Genomic DNA, 25,773 nt, shown 5'->3' on the forward strand with positions numbered 1-25,773 from the left:
GTTCACCTGGTAACATGTCCCGTGCGTGTTAAACCATCAGGGGAACACACTCTCCTCACTTATACTGTTCACCTGTTGACATGTCCCGTGCGTACTAAACAATCAGGGTAACAATCTCTCCTCACTTATACTGTTCACCTGGCAACATGTCCCGTGTATACTAAACGATCAGGGGAACACACTCTCCTCACTTATACTGTTCACCTGGGAACATGTCGAGTGTATATTAAACCATCAGGGGAACACACTCTCCTCACTTATACTGTTCACCTGGTATCATGTCCCGTGTATATTAAACCATCAGGGGAACACACTCTCCTCACTTATACTGTTCACCTGGTAACATGTACCGTGTGTTTTAAGCAATCAGGGGAACTCACTCTCCTCACTTATACGGATCACCTGGCAACATGTCCCGTGTATACTAAACGATCAGGGGAACACACTATCCTCACTTATACTGTTCACCTGGGAACATGTCCCGTGTATATTAAACCATCAGGGGAACACACTCTCCTCACTTATACTGTTCACCTGGGAACATGTCCCGTGTATATTAAACCATCAGGGGAACACACTCTCCTCACTTATACTGTTCACCTGGTATCATGTCCCGTGTATATTAAACCATCAGGGGAACACACTCTCCTCACTTATACTGTTCACCTGGTAACATGTACCGTGTGTATTAAACAATCAGGGGAACACACTCTCCTCACTTACACTGTTCACCTGGTGACATGTCCCGTGTGTATTAAACAATCAGGGGAACACACTGTCCTCACTTATACTGTTCACTTGGTTACATATCCCGTGTATATTAAACCATCAGGGGAAAGCACTCTCCTCACTTATATTGTTCACCTGGGAACATGTCCCGTGTATATTAAACCATCAGGGGAACACACTCTCCTCACTTATACTGTTCACCTGGTAACATGTCCTGTGTATATTAAACCATCAGGGGAACACATTCTCCTCACTTATACTGTTCACCTGCTAACATGTCCAGTGTATATTAAACCATCAGGGGAATACAGTCTCCTCACTTATACTGTTCACCTGGTAACATGTCCTGTGTATATTAAACCATCAGGGGAACACACTCTCCTCACTTATAGTGTTCACCTGGTAACATGTACCGTGTGTATTAAATCATCAGGGGAACACACTCTCCTCACTTATACTTTTCGCCTGGTAACGTGTCCCGTTTATATTTAACAATCAGGGGAACACACTCGGCTCACTTATACTGTTCACCTGGTAACATGTCCCATGTATATTAAACCATCAGGGGAACACATAATCCTCACTTATACTGTTCACCTGCTAACATGTCCCGTGTATATTAAACCATTAGGGGAATACAGTCTCCTCACTTATACTGTTCACCTGGTAACATGTCCCGTGTATGTTAAACCATCAGGGGAACACACTCTCCTCACTTATACTGTTCACCTGGTATCATGTCCCGTGTATATTAAACCATCAGGGGAACACACTCTCCTCACTTATACTGTTCACCTGGTAACATGTACCGTGTGTATTAAACAATCAGGGGAACACACTCCCCTCACTTACACTGTTCACCTGGTGACATGTCCCGTGTGTATTAAACAATCAGGGGAACACACTGTCCTCACTTATACTGTTCACTTGGTTACATATCCCGTGTATATTAAACCATCAGGGGAAAGCACTCTCCTCACTTATACTGTTCACCTGGGAACATGTCCCGTGTATATTAAACCATCAGGGGAACACACTCTCCTCACTTATACTGTTCACCTGGTAACATGTCCTGTGTATATTAAACCATCAGGGGAGCACATTCTCCTCACTTATACTGTTCACCTGCTAACATGTCCCGTGTATATTAAACCATCAGGGGAATACTGTCTACTCACTTATACTGTTCACCTGGTAACATGTCCCGTGTATATTAAACCATCAGGGGAACACACTCTCCTCACTTATAGTGTTCACCTGGTAACATGTCCCGTGTGTATTAAACCATCAGGGGAACACACTCTCCTCACTTATACTGTTCGCCTGGTAACGTGTCCCGTGTATATTTAACAATCAGGGAACACACTCGGCTCACTTATACTGTTCACCTGGTAACATGTCCCATGTATATTAAACCATCAGGGGAACACATAATCCTCACTTATACTGTTCACCTGCTAACATGTCCCGTGTATATTAAACCGTTAGGGGAACACAGTCTCCTCACTTATACTGTTCACCTGGTAACATGTCCCGTGTATGTTAAACCATCAGCGGAACACACTCTCCTCACTTATACTGTTCACCTGGTAACATGACCCGTGTATATTAAACCATCAGGGGAAAGCACTCTCCTCACTTATACTTTTCACCTGGTAACATGTCCCGTGCGTGTTAAACCATCAGGGGAACACACTCTCCTCACTTATACTGTTCACCTGGTAACATGTTCCGTGCGTACTAAACAATCAGGGTAACAATCTCTCCTCACTTATCCTGTTCACCTGGCAACATGTCCCGTGTATACTAAACGATCAGGGGAACACACTCTCCTCACTTATACTGTTCGCCTGGTAACGTGTCCCATGTATATTTAACAATCAGGGGAACACACTCGGCTCACTTATACTGTTCACCTGGTAACATGTCCCATGTATATTAAACCATCAGGGGAACACATAATCCTCACTTATACTGTTCACCTGCTAACATGTCCCGTGTATATTAAACCATTAGGGGAATACAGTCTCCTCACTTATACTGTTCACCTGGTAACATGTCCCGTGTATGTTAAACCATCAGGGGAACACACTCTCCTCACTTATACTGTTCGCCTGGTATTATGTCCCGTGTATATTAAACCATCAGGGGAACACACTCTCCTCACTTATACTGTTCACCTGGTAACATGTACCGTGTGTATTAAACAATCAGGGGAACACAGTCTCCTCACTTATACTGTTCAACTGGTAACATGTCCTGTGTATATTAAACCATCAGGGGAACACACTCTCCTCACTTATACTGATCACCTGGTGACATGTCCCGGGTATATTAAAAAATCAGGGGAACTCACTCTCCTCACTTATACTGTTCACCTGGTATCATGTCCTTTGTATATTAAACGAACAGGGGAACATACTCTCCTCACTTATACTGTTCACCTGGCAACATGTCCCGTGCGTGTTAAGCAATCAGGGGAACACACTCCCCTCACTTATACTGTTCACCTGGTAACATGTCCCGTGTGTGTTAAGCCATCAGGGGAACACAATCTCCTCACTTATACTGTTCACCTGGTGACATGTCCCGTGCGTACTAAACAATCAGGGTAACAATCTCTCCTCACTTATACTGTTCACCTGGCAACATGTCCCGTGAATACTAAACGATCAGGGGAACACACTCTCCTCACTTATACTGTTCACCTGGGAACATGTCCCGTGTATTTTAAACCATCAGGGGAACACACTCTCCTCACTTATACTGTTCACCTGGTAACAAGTCCCATGTATATTAAACCATCAGGGGAAAGCACTCTCCTCACTTATACTGTTCAACTGGTGACATGTCACGTGTGCATTAAACAATCAGGGGAACACACTCTCCTCACTTACACTGTTCACCTGGTGACATGTCCCGTGTATATTAAACCATCAGGGGAAAGCACTCTCCTTAATTATACTGTTCACCTGGGAACATGTCCCGTGTATATTAAACCATCAGGGGAACACACTCTCCTCACTTATCGTGTTCACCTGGTAACAAGTCCCTTGCGTATTAAACCATCAGGGGAACACACTCTCCTCACTTATACTGTTCACCTGGTAACATGTCCCGCGTATATTAAACCATCAGGGGAACACACTCTCCTCACTTCTACTCTTCACCTGGTGACACGTCCCGTCAGTATTAAACAATCATTGGATCACACTCTCCTCACTTATACTGTTCACCTGGTAACATGTCCCGCGTATATTAAACCATCAGGGGAACACATTCTCCTCACTTATACTGTTCACCTGATAACATGTCCCGGATGTATTAAAGCATCAGGGGAACACACTCTCCTCACTGATACTGTTCAACTGGTGACATGTCACGTGCGTGTTAAACAATCAGGGGAACACACTCTCCTCACTTATACTGTTCACCTGGACTCATGTCCTGTTTATATTAAACCATCAGGGGAACACACTCTCCTCACTTACACTGTTCACCTGGTGACATGTCCCGTGTGTATTAAACAGTCAGGGGAACACACTGTCCTCGCTTATACTGTTCACTTGGTTACATGTCCCTTGTATATTAAACCATCAGGGGAAAGCACCCTCCTCACTTATACTGTTCCCCTGGGAACATGTCCCGTGTATATTAATCCATCAGGGGAACACACTCTCCTCACTTATACTGTTCACCTGGTAACATGTCCTGTGTATATTAAACCATCAGGGGAACACATTCTCCTCACTTATACAGTTCACCTGCTAACATGTCCCATGTGTATTAAACCATCAGGGGAACACACTCTCCTCACTTATACTGTCGCCTGGTAACGTGTCCCGTGTATATTTAACAATCAGCGGAACACACTCGGCTCACTTATACTGTTCACCTGCTAACATGTCCCCTGTATATTAAACCATCAGGGGAATACAGTCTCCTCACTTATCCTGTTCACCTGGTAACATGTCCCGTGTATATTAAACCATCAGGGGAACACACTCTCCTCACTTATACTGTTCACCTGGTGACATGTCCCGTGCGTACTAAACAGTCAGGGTAACAATCTCTCCACACTTATACTGTTCACCTGGCAACATGTCCCGTGTATACTAAACGATCAGGGGAACACACTCTCCTAATTTATACTGTTCACCTGGAAACATGTCCCGTGTTTATTAAACCATCAGGGGAAAGCACTCTCCTCACTTATACTGTTCACCTGGGAACATGTCCCGTGTATATTAAACCATCAGGGGAACACACTCTCCTCACTTATACTGTTCACCTGGTAACATGCCCCGTGCGTATTAAACCATCAGGGGAACACACTCTCCTCACTTATACTGTTCACCTGGTAACATGTCCCTTGTATATTAAACCATCAGGGGAAAGCCCTCTCCTCACTTATACTGTTCAACTGGTGTCATGTCACGTGTGTATTAAACAATCAGGGGAACACACTCTCCTCACTTATACTGTTCACCTGGTATCATGTCCCGTGTGTATTAAACAATCAGGGGAACACACTCTCGTCACTTACACTGTTCACTTGGTTACATGTCCCGTGCGGATTAAACAATCAGGGCAACTCACTCTCTTCACTTTTACTGTTCATCTGTTGACATGTCGTGTGTTTTAAACCATCAGGGGAACACACTCTCCTCACTTATACTGTTCACCTGGTGACATGTCCCGTGAATATTAAACCATCAGGGGAACACACTCTCCTCACTTATACTGTTCACCTGGTAACATGTCCCGTGTATATTAAACCATCATGGGAACACACTCCCCTCACTTATACTGTTCACCTGGTAACATGTCCCGTGTATATTAAACCATCAGGGGAACACACTCTCCTCAATTATTCTGTTCACCTGGTGACATGTCCCGTGTGCATTAAACAATCAGGGGAACACAGTCTCCTCAATTATACTGTTCACCTGGTAACATGTCCCGTGTGCATTCAACAATCAGGGGAACATTCTCTCCTCACTTATACTGTTCACCTGGTAACATGTCCCGTGTGCATTAAACAATCAGGGGAACACACTCTCCTCACTTATACTGTTCTCCTGGTAATATGTCCCGTGTATATTAAACCATCAGGGGAAAGCACTCTCCTCACTTATGCTGTTCAACTGGTGACATGTGACGTGTGCATTAAACAATCAGGGGAACACACTCTCCTCACTTATACTGTTCTCCTGATAACATGTCCCGTGCGCGTTAAACAATCAGGGGAACACACTCTCCTCACTTATACTGTTCACCTGGTATCATGTCCTGTGTATATTAAACCATCAGGGGAACACACTCTCCTCACTTATACTGTTCACCTGGTAACATGTCCCGTGCATGTTAAACAATCAGGGTAACAATCTCTCCTCATTTATACTGTTCACCTGGCAACATGTCCCGTGTATACTAAACGACCAGGGGAACACACGCTCCTCACTTATACTGTTCACATGGTATCATGTCCCGTGTATATTAAACCATCAGGGGAACACACTCTCCTCACTTAAACTGTTCACCTGGTAACATGTACCGTGTGTATTAAACAATCAGGGGAACACACTCTCCTCACTTACACTGTTCACCTGGTGACATGTCCCGTGTGTATTAAACAATCAGGGGAACACACTGTCCTCACTTATACTGTTCACTTGGTTACATGTCCCGTGTATATTAAACCATCAGGGGTACACACTCTCCTCACTTATACTGTTCACCTGGTATCATGTCCCGTGTATATTAAACCATCAGGGGAACACACTCTCCTCACTTATACTGTTCACCTGGTAACATGTCCTGTGTATATTAAACCATCAGGGGAACACACTCTCCTCACTTATACTGATCACCTGGTGACATGTCACGGGTATATTAAAAAATCAGGGGAACTCACTCTCCTCACTTATACTGTTCACCTGGTATCATGTCCTTTGTATATTAAACGAACAGGGGAACACACTCTCCTCACTTATACTGTTCACCTGGCAACATGTCCCGTGCGTGTTAAGCAATCAGGGGAACACACTCTCCTCACTTATACTGTTCACCTGGTAACATGTCCCGTGCGTGTTAAGCCATCAGGGGAACACACTCTCCTCACTTATACTGTTCACCTGGTGACATGTCCCGTGCGTACTAAACAATCAGGGTAACAATCTCTCCTCACTTATACTGTTCACCTGGCAACATGTCCCGTGAATACTAAACGATCAGGGGAACACACTCTCCTCACTTATACTGTTCACCTGGGAACATGTCCCGTGTATTTTAAACCATCAGGGGAACACACTCTCCTCACTTATACTGTTCACCTGGTAACAAGTCCCATGTATATTAAACCATCAGGGGAAAGCACTCTCCTCACTTATACTGTTCAACTGGTGACATGTCACGTGTGCATTAAACAATCAGGGGAACACACTCTCCTCACTTACACTGTTCACCTGGTGACATGTCCCGTGTATATTAAACCATCAGGGGAAAGCACTCTCCTTAATTATACTGTTCACCTGGGAACATGTCCCGTGCATATTAAACCATCAGGGGAACACACTCTCCTCACTTATCGTGTTCACCTGGTAACAAGTCCCTTGCGTATTAAACCATCAGGGGAACACACTCTCCTCACTTATACTGTTCAACTGGTAACATGTCCCGCGTATATTAAACCATCAGGGGAACACACTCTCCTCACTTCTACTCTTCACCTGGTGACACGTCCCGTCAGTATTAAACAATCATTGGATCACACTCTCCTCACTTATACTGTTCACCTGATAACATGTCCCGGATATTAAAGCATCAGGGGAACACACTCTCCTCACTTATACTGTTCACCAGGTAACATGTCCCGTGAGTATTAAACAATCAGGGGAACACACTCTCCTCACTGATACTGTTCACCTGGTAACATGTCCCGTGTATATTAAACCATCAGGGGAAAGCCCTCTCCTCACTGATACTGTTCAACTGGTGACATGTCACGTGCGTGTTAAACAATCAGGGGAACACACTCTCCTCACTTATACTGTTCACCTGGACTCATGTCCTGTTTATATTAAACCATCAGGGGAACACACTCTCCTCACTTACACTGTTCACCTGGTGACATGTCCCGTGTGTATTAAACAATCAGGGGAACACACTGTCCTCGCTTATACTGTTCACTTGGTTACATGTCCCTTGTATATTAAACCATCAGGGGAAAGCACTCTCCTCACTTATACTGTTCCCCTGGGAACATGTCCCGTGTATATTAATCCATCAGGGGAACACACTCTCCTCACTTATACTGTTCACCTGGTAACATGTCCTGTGTATATTAAACCATCAGGGGAACACATTCTCCTCACTTATACAGTTCACCTGCTATCATGTCCCATGTGTATTAAACCATCAGGGGAACACACTCTCCTCACTTATACTGTTCGCCTGGTAACATGTCCCGTGTATATTAAACCATCAGGGGAACACACTCTCCTCACTTATGCTGTTCACCTGGTAACATGTCCCGTGTGTATTAAACCATCAGGGGAACACACTCTCCTCACTTATACTGTCGCCTGGTAACGTGTCCCGTGTATATTTAACAATCAGGGGAACACACTCGGCTCACTTATACTGTTCACCTGCTAACATGTCCCGTGTATATTAAACCATCAGGGGAATACAGTCTCCTCACTTATCCTGTTCACCTGGTAACATGTCCCGTGTATATTAAACCATCAGGGGAACACACTCTCCTCACTTATACTGTTCACCTGGTGACATGTCCCGTGCGTACTAAACAGTCAGGGTAACAATCTCTCCACACTTATACTGTTCACCTGGCAACATGTCCCGTGTATACTAAACGATCAGGGGAACACACTCTCCTAATTTATACTGTTCACCTGGAAACATGTCCCGTGTTTATTAAACCATCAGGGGAAAGCACTCTCCTCACTTATACTGTTCACCTGGGAACATGTCCCGTGTATATTAAACCATCAGGGGAACACACTCTCCTCACTTATACTGTTCACCTGGTAACATGCCCCGTGCGTAATAAACCATCAGGGGAACACACTCTCCTCACTTATACTGTTCACCTGGTAACATGTCCCTTGTATATTAAACCATCAGGGGAAAGCCCTCTCCTCACTTATTCTGTTCAACTGGTGTCATGTCACGTGTGTATTAAACAATCAGGGGAACACACTCTCCTCACTTATACTGTTCACCTGGTATCATGTCCCCTGTGTATTAAACAATCAGGGGAACACACTCTCGTCACTTACACTGTTCACTTGGTTACATGTCCCGTGCGGATTAAACAATCAGGGGAACTCACTCTCTTCACTTTTACTGTTCATCTGTTGACATGTCGTGTGTTTTAAACCATCAGGGGAACACACTCTACTCACTTATACTGTTCACCTGGTGACATGTCCCGTGAATATTAAACCATCAGGGGAACACACTCTCCTCACTTATACTGTTCACCTGGTAACATGTCCCGTGTATATTAAACCATCATGGGAACACACTCCCCTCACTTATACTGTTCACCTAGTAACATGTCCCGTGAATATTAAACCATCAGGGGAACACACTCTCCTCAATTATTCTGTTCACCTGGTGACATGTCCCGTGTGCATTAAACAATCAGGGGAACACAGTCTCCTCAATTATACTCTTCACCTGGTAACATGTCCCGTGTGCATTCAACAATCAGGGGAACACACTCTCCTCACTTATACTGTTCACCTGGTAACATGTCCCGTGTGCATTAAAGAATCAGGGGAACACACTCTCCTCACTTATACTGTTCTCCTGGTAATATGTCCCGTGTATATTAAACCATCAGGGGAAAGCCCTCTCCTCACTTATGCTGTTCAACTGGTGACATGTGACGTGTGCATTAAACAATCAGGGGAACACACTCTCCTCACTTATACTGTTCTCCTGATAACATGTCCCGTGCGCGTTAAACAATCAGGGGAACACACTCTCCTCACTTATACTGTTCACCTGGTATCATGTCCTGTGTATATTAAACCATCAGGGGAACACACTCTCCTCACTTATACTGTTCACCTGGTAACATGTCCCGTGCATGTTAAACAATCAGGGTAACAATCTCTCCTCACTTATACTGTTCACCTGGCAACATGTCCCGTGTATACTAAACGACCAGGGGAACACACTCTCCTCACTTATACTGTTCACATGGTATCATGTCCCGTGTATATTAAACCATCAGGGGAACACACTCTCCTCACTTAAACTGTTCACCTGGTAACATGTACCGTGTGTATTAAACAATCAGGGGAACACACTCTCCTCACTTACACTGTTCACCTGGTGACATGTCCCGTGTGTATTAAACAATCAGGGGAACACACTGTTCTCACTTATACTGTTCACTTGGTTACATGTCCCGTGTATGTTAAACCATCAGGGGAAAGTAGTCTCCTCACTTATACTGTTCACCTGGGAACATGTCCCGTGTATATTTAACAATCAGGGGAACACACTCTCCTCACTTATACTGTTCATCTGGTGACATGTCCGATGTATATTAAACCATCAGGGGAACACATAATCCTCACTTATACTGTTCACGTGCTAACAGGTCCCGTGTATATTAAACCATCAGGGGAATACAGTCTCCTCACTTATACTGTTCAACTGGTGTCATGTCACGTGTGTATTAAACAATCAGGGGAACACAATCTCTTCACTTATACTGTTCACCTGGTATCATGTCCCGTGCGTATTAAACAATCAGGGGAACTCACTCTCTTCACTTTTACTGTTCACCTGTTGACATGTCGTGTGTTTCAAACCATCAGGGGAACACACTCTCCTCACTTATACTGTTCACCTGGTGACATGTCCCGTGAGTATTAAACCATCAGGGGAACACACTCTCCTCACTTATACTGTCCACCTGGTAACATGTCCCGTGTATATTAAACCATCAGGGGAACACACTCTCCTCACTTATACTGTTCACCTGGTAACATGTCCCACGTATATTAAACCATCATGGGAACACATTCTCCTCACTTATACTGTTCACCTGGTAACATGTCCCGTGTGTATTAAAGCATCAGGGGAACACACTCTCCTCACTTATACTGTTCACATGGTAACATGTCCCGTGAGTATTAAACAATCAGGGGAACACACTCTCCTCACTGATACTGTTCACCTGGTAACATGTCCCGTGTATATTAAACCATCAGGGGAACACACTCTCCTCACTTACACTGTTCACCTGGTGACATGTCCCGTGTGTATTAAACAAACAGGGGAACACACTGTCCTCACTTATACTGTTCACTTGGTTACATGTCCCGTGTATATTAAACCATCAGGGGAAAGCACTCTCCTCACTTATACTGTTCCCCTGGGAACATGTCCCGTGCATATTAAACCATCAGGGGAACACACTCTCCTCACTTATACTGTTCACGTGGTAACATGTCCTGTGTATATTAAACCATCAGGGGAACACATTCTCCTCACTTATACTGTTCACCTGCTAACATGTCCCGTCTATATTAAACCATCAGGGGAACACACTCTCCTCACTTATACTGTTCACCTGGTAACATTTCCCGTGAGTATTAAACAATCAGGGGAACACACTCTCCTCACTTATACTGTTCACCTGGTAACATGTCCCGTGTATATTAAACCATCAATGGAAAGCCCTCTGCTCACTTATACTGTTCAACTGGTGACATGTCACGTGTGCATTAAACAATCAGGGGAACACACTCTCCTCACTTATACTGTTCACCTGGTATCATGTCCTGTGTATATTAAACCATCAGGGGAACACACTCTCCTCAATTATACTGTTCACCTGGTAACATGTCCCTTGCGTGTTAAACAATCAGGTGAACACACTCTCCTCACTTATACTGTTCACCTGCTAACATGTCCCGTGTATATTAAACCATCAGGGGAACACACTCTCCTCACTTATACTGTTCACCTGCTAACATGTCCCGTGTATACTAAACCATCAGGGGTATACAGTCTCCTCACTTATCCTGTTCACCTGGTAACATGTCCCGTGTATATTAAACCATCAGGGGAACACACTCTCCTCACTTATACTGTTCACCTGGTATCATGTCCTGTGTATATTAAACCATCAGGGGAACACATTCTCCTCACTTATACTGTTCACCTGCTAACATGTCCCGTCTATATTAAACCATCAGGGGAATACAGTCTCCTCACTTATACTGTTCACCTGGTAACATGTCCCGTGTCTATTAAACCATCAGGGGAACACACTCTCCTCACTTATACTGTTCACCTGGTAACATGTCCCGTGTGTATTAAACCATCAGGGGAACACACTCTCCTCACTTATACTGTTCGCCTGGTAACGTGTCCCGTGTATATTTAACAATCAGGGGAACACACTCTCCTCCTTTATACTGTTCACCTGGTAACATGTCCCATGTATATTAAACCATCAGGGGAAGACATAATCCTCACTTATACTGTTCACCTGCTAACATGTCCCGTGTATATTAAACCATCAGGGGAATACAGTCTCCTCACTTATACTGTTCACCTGGTAACATGTCCCGTGTATATTAAACCATCAGCGGAACACACTCTCCTCACTTATACTGTTCACCTGGTCACATGACCCGTGTATATTAAACCATCAGGGGAAAGCACTCTCCTCACTTATACTGTTCACCTGGTAACATTTCCTGTGCATGTTAAACCATCAGGGGAACACACTCTCCTCAGCTATACTGATCACCTGGTGACATGTCCCGGGTATATTAAAAAATCAGGGGAACTCACTCTCCTCACTTATACTGTTCACCTGGTAACATGTCCCGTGCGTGTTAAACAATCAGGGGAACACACTCCCCTCACTTATCCTGTCCACCTGGTCACATGACCCGTGCATATTAAACCATCAGGGGAAAGCACTCTCCTCACTTATACTGTTCACCTTGTAACATGTCCCGTGCATGTTAAACCATCAGGGGAACACACTCTCCTCAGCTATACTGATCACCTGGTGACATGTCCCGTGCGTACTAAACAATCAGGGTAACAATCTCTACTCACTTATACTGTTCACCTGGCAACATGTCCCCTGTATACTAAAAGATCAGGGGAACGCACTCCCCTCACTTATACTGTTCACCTGGGAACATGTCCCGTGTATTTTAAACCGTCAGGGGAACACACTCTCCTCACTTATACTGTTCAACTGGTGACATGTCACGTGTGCATTAAACAATCAGGGGAACACACTCTCCTCACTTATACTGTTCACCTGATAACATGTCCCGTGTATATTAAACCATCAGGGGAACACACTCTCCTCACTTACACTGTTCACCTGGTGACATGTCCCGTGTATATTAAACCATCAGGGGAAAGCACTCTCCTCAATTATACTGTTCACATGGGAACATATCCCGTGTATATTAAACCATCAGGGGAACACACTCTCCTCACTTATACTGTTCACCTGGTAACATGTCCCGTGTATAATAAACCATCAGGGGAACACACTCTCCTCACTTATACTGATCACCTGGTGACATGTCCCGGGTATATTAAAAAATCAGGGGAACTCACTCTCCTCACTTATACTGTTCACCTGGTAACATGTCCTGTGTATACTAAACGATCAAGGGAACACACTCTCCTCACTTATACTGTTCACCTGGCAACATGTCCCGTGTATACTAAACGATCAGGGGAACACACTCTCCTCAATTATACTGTTCACCTGGGAACATGTCCCGTGTATTTTAAACCTTCAGGGGAACACACTCTCCTCACTTATACTGTTCACCTGGTAACAAGTCCCATGTATATTAAACCATCAGGGGAAAGCACTCTCCTCACTTATACTGTTCAACTGGTGACATGTCACGTGTGCATTAAACAATCAGGGGAACACACTCTCCTCACTTATACTGTTCACCTGGTATCATGTCCCGTGTGTATTAAACCATCAGGTGAACACACTCTCCTCACTGATACTGTTCACCTGGTAACATGTCCCGTGCGTGTTAAACCATCAGGGGAACACACTCTCCTCACTTATACTGTTCACCTGGTAACATGTACCGTGTGTATTAAACAATCTGAGGAACACACTCTCCTCACTTACACTGTTCACCTGGTGACATGTCCCGTGTGTATTAAACAATCAGGGGAACACACTGTCCTCACTAATACTGTTCACTTGGTTACATGTTTCTTCTTTTGGGCCTCCTTATCTCGAGAGACAATGGATACGCGCCTGGAGGTGGTCAGTGGTTTGTGAAGCAGCGCCTGGAGTGGCTACAAAGGCCAATTCTGGAGTGACAGGCTCTTCCACAGGTGCTGCAGAGAAATTTGTTTGTTGGGGCTGTTGCACAGTTGGCTCTCCCCTTGCGCCTCTGTCTTTTTTCCTGCCAACTACTAAGTCTCTTCGACTCGCCACAATTTAGCCCTGTCTTTATGGCTGCCCGCCAGCTCTGGCGAATGCTGGCAACTGACTCCCACGACTTGTGATCAATGTCACACGATTTCATGTCGCGTTTACAGACGTCTTTATAACGGAGACATGGACGGCCGGTGGGTCTGATACCAGTGGCGAGCTCGCTGTACAATGTGTCTTTGGGGATCCTGCCATCTTCCATGCGGCTCACATGGCCAAGCCATCTCAAGCGCCGCTGACTCAGTAGTGTGTATAAGCTGGGGATGTTGGCCGCTTCAAGGACTTCTGTGTTGGAGATATAGTCCTGCCACCTGATGCCAAGTATTCTCCGAAGGCAGCGAAGATGGACTGAATTGAGACGTCGCTCTTGGCTGGCATACGTTGTCCAGGCCTCGCTGCCGTAGAGCAAGGTACTGAGGACACAGGCCTGATACACTCGGACTTTTGTGTTCCGTGTCAGTGCGCCATTTTCCCACACTCTCTTGGCCAGTCTGAACATAGCAGTGGAAGCCTTACCCATGCGCTTGTTGATTTCTGCATCTAGAGACAGGTTACTGGTGATAGTTGAGCCTAGGTAGGTGAACTCTTGAACCACTTCCAGAGCGTGGTCGCCAATATTGATGGATGGAGCATTTCTGACATCCTGCCCCATGATGTTCGTTTTCTTGAGGCTGATGGTTAGGCCAAATTCATTGCAGGCCGACGCAAACCTGTCGATGAGACTCTGCAGGCATTCTTCAGTGTGAGATGTTAAAGCAGCATCGTCAGCAAAGAGGAGTTCTCTGATGAGGACTTTCCGTACTTTGGACTTCGCTCTTAGACGGGCAAGGTTGAACAACCTGCCCCCTGATCTTGTGTGGAGGAAAATTCCTTCTTCAGAGGATTTGAACGCATGTGAAAGCAGCAGGGAGAAGAAAATCCCAAAAAGAGTGGGTGCGAGAACACAGCCCTGTTTCACACCACTCAGGATAGGAAAGGGCTCTGATGAGGAGCCACCATGTTGAATTGTGCCTTTCATATTGTCATGGAATGAGGTGATGATACTTAGTAGCTTTGGTGGACATCCGATCTTTTCTAGTAGTCTGAAGAGACCACGTCTGCTGACGAGGTCATAGGCTTTGGTGAGATCAATGAAAGCAATGTAGAGGGGCATCTGTTGTTCACGGCATTTCTCCTGTATCTGACGAAGGGAGAACAGCATGTCAATAGTCGATCTCTCTGCACGAAAGCCACACTGTGCCTCAGGGTAGACGCGCTCGGCCAGCTTCTGGAGCCTGTTCAGAGCGACTCGAGCAAAGACTTTCCCCACTATGCTGAGCAGGGAGATTCCACGGTAGTTGTTGCAGTCACCGCGGTCACCTTTGTTTTTATAGAGGGTGATGATGCTGGCATCGCGCATGTCCTGGGGTACTGCTCCCTCGTCCCAGCACAGGCATAGCAGTTCATGTAGTGCTGAGAGTATAGCAGGCTTGGCACTCTTGATTATTTCAGGGGTAATGCTGTCCTTCCCAGGGGCTTTTCCGCTGGCTAGGGAATCAATGGCATCACTGAGTTCCGATTTGGTTGGCTGTATGTCCAGCTCATCCATGACTGGTAGAGGCTGGGCTGCATTGAGGGCAGTCTCAGTGACAGCATTCTCCCTGGAGTACAGTTCTAGGTAGTGCTCAACCCAGCGGTCCATCTGTTTGCTTTGGTCAGTGATTATGTCCCCCGATTTAGATTTGAGGGGGGTGATCTTCTTGATGGTTGGCCCAAGAGCTCTCTTCATGCCATCATACATTCCTCTGATGTTTCCGGTGTCTGAGGCCAGCTGAATATGACTGCATAGGTGTTGCCAGTAGTCGTTTCCGCAACGCCTAGCTGTTCTTTGTGCAGTACTTCTGGCTGCTTTAAGTGCTGCGGATGTTAAATCGCTGGGGGCTTTCTTGTAGTTCAAAAGTGCAATGCGCTTAGCGGCTATGACAGGTTCCAACTCTTCATTATGAGATTGAAACCAGTCTGCATTTCTCTTCGCACTTTTGCCGTAGGTGGTCAAAGCTGACTCATAGATGGCGTCTCTGATGTGGGCCCACTTGGTCTCAGCATCCCCTGTGGGAGTGTTTTGAAGGGCTGTTACAAGTGAATTTAGAAATGTTTGTAACAGCTGTGGGTGAGAAATTCTGCTCGTGTTGATGCGCGGGTGGCCCTTCTGCTTGGAATGATGCAACTTCTTTGGTCTGAGTCTAACCTTGCTGCACACCAGGGAGTGGTCGGTGTCGCAGTCCGCACTGTGGAAGCTGCGTGTGATTTGAACACTGTTTAAGGCGGCTCGCCTTGTGACAATGAGGTCTAGCTGGTGCCAACGACGTGATCTTGGGTGCCTCCATGAAACCTGGTGACAGGGTTTAGTGTGAAAGAACGAGTTGGTGATGCAGAGGTTATGATAGGTACACAACTCAAGCAGTCTCTGCCCGTTCTCATTCATCCTTCCAACGCCATAGCGCCCAAGGCAGGAGGGCCATGAGTCATGGTCGGCCCCAACCCTGGCATTAAAGTCCCCCAGCAGGAATAGGTGTTCGGTGTTGGGGATGCTGCTAATGATGTTATGGAGTTGTTCATAGAACTGGTCTTTAGCTTCAGGTGCGGAACAGAGTGTTGGAGCATAGATGCTGAGTAGGTGTACTGGACCAGAGGTGGTGAGCAGTCGGATGGACAGTATGCGTTCCGAGCCATTTGAGGGAGGCTCTATCATGCTGAGCAAGGAGTTTCTGATGGCGAAGCCCACTCCATGCTATCTTGGTTCTTCAGGATCCCTGCCCTGCCAGAAGAAGGTGTAGTCTTGCTCTGCGAGAGAGCCACTCGCGGGGAGGCGAGTCTCCTGAAGTGCCGCAATGTCCACATTGAGTCTACTGAGCTCGTTGTTAATGATGGCGGTCTTCCGAGAATCGTTGATTTGTGTAAGGTCTTCCGACAGGCCAGGACACATAGTTCTGACGTTCCAGCTTGCAAAGCGAAGGGCTGGTACCTTCTTTTCTTTTTTCATGTTGTTTGGTGCGGTGTATCAGTCCACCTTTCGGGCAATGACCCTGAGCTCCAAGCACCCATTGAAGCAGGCAGACTGTGGCGGGACAGAACCTTATTGACCGGGGGCTGCCCGGTTTGAGGCGGGCGGTAGCTGTCCAGTGAGGTGCAATGACCTCTCCCACCGACAAAGGCAACCCGTGGCGCCCAGTTTCTACGCCAATTTATCTGGACTTATAACCCGTAACTGCTGCCTTCCGTGTTGTTTCAGTCGCTGTGAGGCAACTATGGAGTGACCTCTCCATGGCGCATGCCTGGGCAAATTTATGGAGGTTGAGAGTTGCCCAGTCGTCAAAACCCCCCTCTCGGCCTTTCTGGTGGGGTCCAAAGGAGTGCAGGACACGACGTGTGGCACCAGTATGGCTGCAGGAACTGCCGGAAACATGCCAAAGGTGACACATGACCGCCTACGGGGTTCCGCTCCGGATTTTCTGTTAGGGTTTACTCCCTTAGCCTTGGTCTCTCCCGAGACGCCCACAAGGCAGTGGGGTTGTTGGGGCCCCTACACAGGTGTAGGATGGTGCCGGTGTGAGGAGGGGATGCAAGGGGGAGGGGTAGAGAGAGGGGGTGGGGGGGTGCAGGGGAAGGGGGTGCGGGGTGAAGATGGTGCGAGGGGGGGGCGGGCTGGGACGGGGTTGTGAGGGGGTGAGCTGAGAGGGTGGAGCAGGGAAGGGGACGGGGGTGGGGGGGGGGTGGAAGGGGGGTAAAGGGGGGGGTGGAATCTGGTGCAGGTAATAAGCCATTTCCTCAGTGCCCACCATCGACGTCCGGAAAGCTCATCCACGTCCTTCGGGAGGTGAAGCATCATTTGGCAGACTTAGAGGTGATTACATTTGCTAAGGGTTTTTTTTTTTGCAGTGGTTTAAATAAAGGCATGCAGCATTGCCGACAGTAAGCTGCAGATGCTCTCCGAGCCATCTCCCGCGGGCGCTTTGAAGTTGCGGCCGGGGGGGGCCGTTCGTGGATGTTTTGGGTGTTCGGGGCACCTTTTCACAGGACTTCTCTCGGGTCCCGCAGCTCCTTCTTCACCTCAATGGACTTACCGCATGCCGTGGCTGCAGACACTCTGGACTGTGAAGACAGCAGGATCGGAGATTAAAGTATCAGCAGCTGTTCTCGTCAGTTTCATCCGGATCAATTTCATTGAGAAAACAAAGAGCAGGTGTGGCTGGGGGAGGGCAGTGGGCCCAGGTAACATACACTAAACTAACTGTTAACTTTTAGATAGGGCTAAAATGAACTGATTTAAAGAGCCAGGGGAATTTAAACAGTTTAAGAGGGCAGATTGGGGGAGAAAACGTTAGGGATGGGAGCAGATGGCCATGGATAGAGTTGAACAGCAAGGGAGCTTCCTAGGGAGCTTCCAGCCCAGGAGCCATCTTGAAAGTCCCGTGCATATTAAACCATCAGGGGAAAGCACTCTCCTCACTTATACTGTTCACCTGGGAACATGTCCCGTGCATATTAAACCATCAGGGGAACACACTCTCCTCACTTATACTGTTCACCTGGTATCATGTCCTGTGTATATTAAACCATCAGGGGAACACATTCTCCTCACTTATACTGTTCACCTGCTAACATGTCCCGTGTATATTAAACCATCAGGGGAATACAGTCTCCTCACTTATACTGTTCACCTGGTAACATGTCCCGTGTATATTAAACCATCAGGGGAAAGCACTCTCCTCACTTATACTGTTCACCTGGTAACATGTCCCGTGCATGTTAAACAATCAGGGGAACACACTCTCCTCACTTATACTGTTCACCTGGTATCATGTCCTGTGTATATTAAACCATCAGGGGAACACACTCTCCTCAATTATACTGTTCACCTGGTAACATGTCCCTTGCGTGTTAAACAATCAGGTGAACACACTCTCCTCACTTATACTGTTCACCTGCTAACATGTCCCGTGTATATTAAACCATCAGGGGAACACACTCTCCTCACTTATACTGTTCACCTGCTAACATGTCCCGTGTATATTAAACCATGAGGGGAATACAGTCTCCTCACTTATCCTGTTCACCTGGTAACATGTCCCGTGTATATTAAACCATCAGGGGAACAGACTCTCCTTACTTATACTGTTCACCTGGTATCATGTCCTGTGTATATTAATCCATCAGGGGAACACATTCTCCTCACTTATACTGTTCACCTGCTAACATGTCCCGTGTATATTAAACCATCAGGGGAATACAGTCTCCTCACTTATACTGTTCACCTGGTAACATGTCCCGTGTATATTAAACCATCAGGGGAACACACTCTCCTCACTTATACTGTTCACCTGGTAACATGTCCCGTGTGTATTAAACCATCAGGGGAACACACTCTCCTCACTTATACTGTTCGCCTGGTAACGTGTCCCGTGTATATTTAACAATCAGGGGAACACACTCTCCTCACTTATACTGTTCACCTGGTAACATGTCCCATGTATATTAAACCATCAGGGGAAGACATAATCCTCACTTATACTGTTCACCTGCTAACATGTCCCGTGTATATTAAACCATCAGGGGAATACAGTCTCCTCACTTATACTGTTCACCTGGTAACATGTCCCGTGTATATTAAACCATCAGCGGAACACACTCTCCTCACTTATACTGTTCACCTGGTCACATGACCCGTGTATATTAAACCATCAGGGGAAAGCACTCTCCTCACTTATACTGTTCACCTGGTAACATGTCCCGTGCATGTTAAACCATCAGGGGAACACACTCTCCTCAGCTATACTGATCACCTGGTGACATGTCCCGGGTATATTAAAAAATCAGGGGAACTCACTCTCCTCACTTATACTGTTCACCTGGTAACATGTCCCGTGCGTGTTAAACAATCAGGGGAACACACTCCCCTCACTTATACTGTTCACCTGGTGACATGTCCCGTGTGTACTAAACAATCAGGGTAACAATCTCTACTCACTTATACTGTTCACCTGGCAACATGTCCCCTGTATACTAAAAGATGTTTCGGAGGACCGGGGACTGCTGGGTAGGGGAAAACTATTTATTTGGGCAGTGGCAGTACCCGAGACACTACACGTGTAGTGTCTCCCACCCACCCTCCTCCTCTAACCAAAAAAAAAGGACTCTAGGGTGTTGATAAGGTAAGCTTTTTATTTAAAACTTCAGTCCGTCGGATTGCTAAGCGAACAAGTTTTGACTTTTTTTTTCGTTTGGTTTTTCAGTAGATTTATTGGGAATCTAGAATAGTGGGAATGGAGGTAAAGGCAGTTGTATGTTCCTCCTGCAGAATGTGGGAGGTAGGGGTCGCCAAGAGTGTCCCTGCTGACTGCATCTGCGGGAAGTGCACCCAACTCCAGCTCCTCGCAGACCGCGTTAGGGAACTGGAGCTGGAGCTGGATGAACTTCGGATCATTCGGGAGGCGGAGGGGATTATTGACAGGAGTTATAGGGAGGCAGTCACACCTCAGGTAAAAGAAGTAGGTAGATGGGTTACCGTCAGGGGAAGGAAAGGGAACCAGCAGGCAGTGCAGGGATCCCCTGTGGCCGTTTCCCTCAACAACAGGTATACCGTTTTGGATACTGTTGGGGGGGACGACTTACCAGGGGTAAGCAATGGGGTGCAGGTCTCTGGCACAGAGTCTGTCCCTGTTGCTCAGAAGGGAAAAGGGAAGAGGAGCAGAGCATTAGTCATTGGGGACTCCATAGTTAGGGGAACAGATAGGAGGTTCTGTGGGAACGAGAGAGACTCACGGTTGGTGTGTTGCCTCCCAGGTGCCAGGGTACGTGATGTCTCTGATCGTGTTTTTGGGATCCTTAAGGGGGAGGGGGAGCACCCCCAAGTCGTGGTCCACATAGGCACCAACGACATAGGTAGGAAGAGAGATGGGGATTTAAGGCAGAAATTCAGGGAGCGAGGGTGGAAGCTTAGAGCGAGAACAACCAGAGTTGTTATCTCTGGGTTGTTGCCTGTGCCACGTGCTAGCGAAGAGAGGAATAGGGAGAGAGAGGAGTTGAACACGTGGCTGCAGGAATGGTGTAGGAGGGAGGGTTTTGGTTTCCTGGATAATTGGGGCTCTTTCTGGGGTAGGTGGGACCTCTACAAACAGGATGGTCTTCACCTGAACCAGAGGGGTACCAATATCCTGGGGGGGAGATTTGTTAGTGCTCTTCGGGGGGGTTTAAACTAAATCAGCAGGGGAATGGGAACCTAAATTGCAGTGCCAGTGTACAGGCTGTTGAGAGTAGTGAGGTAGGGGATAAGGTTACAGGGACGCAAGAGGGCACTGGCAAGCAAGAACTTGGTTTAAAGTGTGTCTACTTCAACGCCAGGAGCATCCGGAATAAGGTGGGTGAGCTTGCAGCATGGGTTGGTACCTGGGATCCTGATGTTGTGGCCATTTCGGAGACATGGGTAGAGCAGGGGCAGGAATGGATGTTGCAGGTTCCGGGATTTAGATGTTTCAGAAAGAACAGAGAAGAGGGTAAAAGAGGGGGGGGGTGTGGCATTGTTAATCAAGGAATGTATTACAGCGGCAGAAAGGACGTTTGAGGACTCGTCTACTGAGGTAGTATGGGCCGAGGTTAGAAACAGGAGAGGAGAGGTCACCCTGTTGGGAGTTTTCTATAGACCTCCGAATAGTTCCAGAGATGTAGAGGAAAGGATAGCGAAGATGATTCTCGACAGGAGCGAGAGTAACAGGGTAGTGGTTATGGGGGACTTTAACTTTCCAAATATTGACTGGAAATACTATAGTTCGAGTACTTTAGATGGGTCTGTTTTTGTCCAGTGTGTGCAGGAGGGTTTTCTGACACAGTATGTGGACAGGCCAACCAGGGGCGATGCCACATTGGATTTGGTACTGGGTAATGAACCCGGCCAGGTGTTCGATTTAGATGTAGGTGAGCACTTTGGCGATAGTGATCACAATTCGGTTAGGTTTACCTTAGCGATGGGCAGGGACAGGTATATACCGCAGGGCAAGAATTATAGCTGGGGGAAAGGAAATTATGACGCGATTAGGCAAGATTTAGGATGTGTAGGATGGGGAAGGAAACTGCAGGGGATGGGCACAAACGAAATGTGGAGCTTATTCAAGGAGCAGCTAATGCGTGTCCTTGATAAGTATGTACCGGTCAGGCAGGGAGGAAGTTGTCGAGCAAGGGAGCCGTGGTTTACTCAAGAAGTTGAAGCGCTTGTCAAGAGGAAGAGGGCGGCTTATGTTAGGATGAGACGTGAAGGCTCAGTTAGGGCGCTTGAGAGTTACAAGCTAGCCAGGAAGGATCTAAAGGGAGGGCTAAGAAGAGCAAGGAGAGGACACGAGAAGTCATTGGCGGATAGGATCAAAGAAAACCCTAAGGCTTTCTATAGGTATATCAGGAATAAACGAATGATAAGAGTTAGAACAGGGCCAATCAAGGATAGGAGTGGGAAGTTGTGTGCGGAATCAGAGGAGATAGGGGAAGCGTTAAATGGATATTTTTCATCAGTATTTACAGTAGAGAAAGAAAATGTTGCCGAGGAGATTACTGAGATACAGCCTACTAGGCTAGATGGGATTGAGATTCACAAGGAGGAGGTGTTAGCAATTTTGGAAAGAGTGAAAATAGATAAGTCCCCTGGACCAGATGGGATTTATCCTAGGATTCTCTGGGAAGCCAGGGAGGAGATTGCAGAGCCGTTGTTGTTGATCTTTAAGTCGTCATTGTCGACTGGAGTAGTGCCGGAGGACTGGAGGATAGCAAATGTTGTCCCCTTGTTCAAGAAGGGGAGTAGAGACAGCCCTGGTAATTATAGACCTGTGAGCCTTACTTCGGTTGTGGGTAAAATGTTGGAAAAGGTTATAAGAGACAGGATTTATAATCATCTTGAAAAGAATAAGTTCATTTGCGATAGTCAGCACGGTTTTGTGAAAGGTAGGTCGTGCCTCACAAACCTTATTGAGTTTTTCGAGAAGGTGACCAAACAGGTGGATGAGGGTAAAGCCGTGGATGTGGTGTATATGGATTTCAGTAAGGCGTTTGATAAGGTTCCCCACGGTAGGCTATTGCAGAAAATACGCAAGTATGGGGTTGAAGGTGATTTAGAGCTTTGGATCAGAAATTGGCTAGCTGAAAGAAGACAGAGGGTGGTGGTTGATGGCAAATGTTCATCCTGGAGTTTAGTTACTAGTGGTGTACCGCAAGGTTCTGTTTTGGGGCGACTGCTGTTTGTCATTTTTATAAACGACCTGGATGAGGGTGTAGAAGGGTGGGTTAGTAAATTTGCGGATGACACGAAGGTCGGTGGAGTTGTGGATAGTGTCGAAGGGTGTTGTAGAGTACAGAGGGACATAGATAGGCTGCAGAGCTGGGCTGAGAGATGGCAAATGGAGTTTAATGCGGAGAAGTGTGAGGTGATTCACTTTGGAAGGAGTAACAGCAATGCAGAGTACTGGGCTAATGGGAAGATTCTTGGTAGTGTAGATGAGCAGAGAGATCTTGGTATCCAGGTACATAAATCCCTGAAAGTTGCTACCCAGGTTAATAGGGCTGTTAAGAAGGCATATGGTGTGTTAGCATTTATTAGTAGGGGGATCGAGTTTCAGAGCCACGGGGTCATGATGCAGCTGTACAAAACTCTGGTGAGGCCGCACCTGGAGTATTGCGTGCAGTTCTGGTCACCGCATTATAGGAAGGATGTCGAAGCTTTGGAAAGGGTGCAGAGGAGATTTACTAGGATGTTGCCTGGTATGGAAGGAAGGTCTTACGAGGAAAGGCTGAGGGACTTGGGGTTGTTTTCGTTAGAGAGAAGGAGGAGGAGAGGTGACTTAATAGAGACATACAAGATAATCAGAGGGTTAGATAGGGTGGATAGTGAGAGTCTTTTTCCTCGGATGAGGATGGCAAACACGAGGGGACATAGCTTTAAGTTGAGGGGTGAAAGATATAGGACAGATGTCAGAGGTAGTTTCTTTACGCAGAGAGTAGTAGGGGCGTGGAACGCCCTGCCTGCAACAGTAGTAGACTCGCCAACTTTAAGGGCATTTAAGTGGTCATTGGATAGACATATGGATGTAAATGGAATAGTGTAGGTCAGATGATCGGCGCAACATCGAGGGCCGAAGGGCCTGTACTGCGCTGTAATATTCTAATTCTAATTCTAAAAACACACTCTCCTCACTTATACTGTTCACCTGGGAACATGTCCCGTGTATTTTAAACCATCAGGGGAACACACTCTCCTCACTTATACTGTTCAACTGGTGACATGTCACGTGTGCATTAAACAATCAGGGGAACACACTCTCCTCACTTATACTGTTCACCTGATAACATGTCCCGTGTATATTAAACCATCAGGGGAACACACTCTCCTCACTTACACTGTTCACCTGGTGACATGTCCCGTGTAAATTAAACCATCAGGGGAAAGCACTCTCCTCAATTATACTGTTCACCTGGGAACATATCCCGTGTATATTAAACCATCAGGGGAACACACTCTCCTCACTGATACTGTTCACCTGGTAACATGTCCCGTGTATAATAAACCATCAGGGGAACACACTCTCCTCACTTATACTGATCACCTGGTGACATGTCCCGGGTATATTAAAAAATCAGGGGAACTCACTCTCCTCACTTATACTGTTCACCTGGTAACATGTCCTGTGTATACTAAACGATCAGGGGAACACACTCTCCTCACTTATACTGTTCACCTGGCAACATGTCCCCTGTATACTAAAAGATCAGGGGAACACACTCTCCTCACTTATACTGTTCACCTGGGAACATGTCCCGTGTATTTTAAACCATCAGGGGAACACACTCTCCTCACTTATACTGTTCAACTGGTGACATGTCACGTGTGCATTAAACAATCAGGGGAACACACTCTCCTCACTTATACTGTTCACCTGATAACATGTCCCGTGTATATTAAACCATCTGGGGAACACACTCTCCTCACTTACACTGTTCACCTGGTGACATGTCCCGTGTATATTAAACCATCAGGGGAAAGCACTCTCCTCAATTATACTGTTCACCTGGGAACATATCCCGTGAAGATTAAACCATCAGGGGAACACACTCTCCTCACTGATACTGTTCACCTGGTAACATGTCCCGTGTATAATAAACCATCAGGGGAACACAAACTCTCCTCACTTATACTGATCACCTGGTGACATGTCCCGGGTATATTAAAAAATCAGGGGAACTCACTCTCCTCACTTATACTGTTCACCTGGTAACATGTCCTGTGTATACTAAACGATCAGGGGAACACACTCTCCTCACTTATACTGTTCACCTGGCAACATGTCCCGTGTATACTAAACGATCAGGGGAACACACTCTCCTCAATTATACTGTTCACCTGGGAACATATCCCGTGTATATTAAACCATCAGGGGAAAACACTCTCCTCACTGATACTGCTCACCTGGTAACATGTCCCGTGTATAATAAACCATCAGGGGAACACACTCTCCTCACTTATACTGATCACCTGG

Source organism: Heterodontus francisci, chromosome 28, assembly GCF_036365525.1.
Source record: "Heterodontus francisci isolate sHetFra1 chromosome 28, sHetFra1.hap1, whole genome shotgun sequence".
In the NCBI taxonomy this organism is placed as follows: Eukaryota; Metazoa; Chordata; class Chondrichthyes; order Heterodontiformes; family Heterodontidae; genus Heterodontus; species Heterodontus francisci.